At 41.0% G+C, this 2225-nt stretch overlaps 1 protein-coding gene across 1 annotated transcript in view; it reads left to right on the forward strand.

Moving 5' to 3' along the window:
* The window catches only part of LOC109970881 (LIM homeobox transcription factor 1-beta-like), a 33106-nt gene that overhangs the window by 25809 nt on the left and 5072 nt on the right, over positions 1-2225 (forward strand). The gene's annotated exons all lie outside the window — the stretch shown is intronic.

A 2225-nucleotide genomic window follows, 5' to 3' on the forward strand; every position in this document is an offset into this window, starting at 1 on the left:
ACAAGTGTAATGAGATAGGTAATTGTCAACTTTAAACTAAACAGGAGTTCAGTGGAGAAAGAACATTTTAACCCATCTGTTGTTGTGAAAGTGATCTCAGCCAGCTGTTCATGCAGTCTGTATGGTTTTGTTGTCTGTTAAAGTTCTGAGTCTATACAAATATAAAATAATTAGTTAAAATATAAGTGATGCTTGGAATTTGAAGGGATGAAGATATTTTGTTTTGATAATGGTAAGGACACCAAACATGTTTTGATTAAGTAAGAAGGGCATTAATAAGCTGTAGCTTCACCTCACACCTTTTTGGTCTGTTATGAGGCATAGCTGCTATCTTTGTCTTTGTATTTGTTTTCTTTTTTTGTCTCATTGTGTGCTTCTTGTCATGTTTGTATAAGTTATACAGACCAAAAAAAAAATGGCATTCATTCATTCACATAGATCAAAATCATAATCAGAAAAACTTTATTCTTTTTCTGGTTCCACTTCCTCCCTGCTGAGACTGTTGGTGCTGAACTCTGCACCAATACATCCCTGGATTCTGACAGCGTTATCTCCAACCTAGCCTTAGTGCATTTAAACTCCTGCATTAAACTGGTTATATGGAGCTCCAAAACCTCTTTTCCATACAGGGCCACAGTGCTGAGGCAGGGCGGAGCTCCCAGCCACTTCCTAATAAACATGCTACACATTCTCTCGAGCTTCTCTACCTTAGAAATTGTTACATCATACACTGTCAGTGGCCATAACAATTGTGGCAAAAGACCAAACTGCAGGCACCACAGTTTGAGTTTTCCTGGGAGGCCTGATGCCTCTATGCTCTTAATCCCATCAACTGCCTGCTGTCTCAGACCCTGAATCTGCTCTTTATCACTAAGAGTTGCCTCCTACCACCTACCTAAACTTTGGACTGGCTTCTCTAACACTGATGGAATCAGCCCTTCATCTATACAAAACCTTTTATCCAACTTGATTTCTCTGGTTTCACCTTCATTCTAGCCAACTTTAAGTTAACATTCAACTTGTCCAATTGCCTTTTGGTACATGGTGCAGTGGTGGTGATAGCTTTCATGTCATCCATGTACACTCCTATGGGTGGTAATTGTTGCTGTGAAGGAAGCCTCTCTCCTCCTGTGACCCATCTGATGCCCTAATAACAACCTCCACCGTCATGGTAAACACTGGTGGTGAGATTGTGGATCCTGACATGATGCCTGTCTCCAGTTGTTGCTATGCTGTAATATACTCTGATGCTGCATATCTGGATATCCTAAAAATATTCTCTCACTAGCCCTTTAACTGAGTCTGGTACTTTAAAATAAGCTTCCCACAGTAGGCTATGTGATACAGAACCAAAGGCATTAGCTAGATCTAAGAAAACCACATGCAAATCTCTTTTATTATTGTTAATGGAAGCGGGTATAGGTAATTAAAAAAAAAACATTTATCCTGGCCAGATGGCCTTTATAACATCTGCCTAATGGAAGTAGTTGGAATGTGTTATGGAGGCGGTGTGAATAATGAACAGATCTTAGTGATAACTGGGTGGTTTATGATCCCTGAAAGTTTTGATTTGCTTTCATGAAAAAGAAAGGTGTACCAAGATGTGAATTGAAAGTGAGGCCTGACTCAATGAATGATTTGTAGACAGCTGGTCACAGTATCCACTAGAGTCAGCCACACATCCACAGGCTTTGTTTTATTGGCAAACTGGAGTAGGTGGATTTTGTGTAACCAAGATGAATGGTAGTCTCTGCCATTCATGGTGCTGCCATACCTTCCTTGCATTTCCAGTGTGAACCTTTCATCCACTTTTTTGCTACTTTCTTCTCTCGGCATATTTACAAAAGCTATTTTCCTAAGATATGCCCAATTACTTATAATATACAGTATGTATGTAGTTTGGGATTACTACATCTATCGCTACGGCCTTCTTCTGTTTGTCCACCATTACTATGTCCGGTTGGTTGGCCATTACTAGTTTGTCAGTTTGTATCTGGAAGTCCCACAGGATCTTAGCTTGGTCATTCTCAACCACCTTTGGAGGTGTATCCTATTTTGACTTTGGGACTTCCAGCCTGTACTCAGCACAGATGTTTCTGTACACTATGCCAGCCACTTGGTTATGGCGTTCCATGTATGCCCTGCCTGCCAGCATCTCGCACCCTGCTGTTATGTGCTGGATTGTCTCAAGGGCATCTTTGCACAGCCTGCACCTGGGGTCCTGT

Source organism: Monopterus albus, unplaced genomic scaffold (genome assembly GCF_001952655.1).
Source record: "Monopterus albus unplaced genomic scaffold, M_albus_1.0 scaffold209.1, whole genome shotgun sequence".
NCBI classification, from domain to species: Eukaryota; Metazoa; Chordata; class Actinopteri; order Synbranchiformes; family Synbranchidae; genus Monopterus; species Monopterus albus.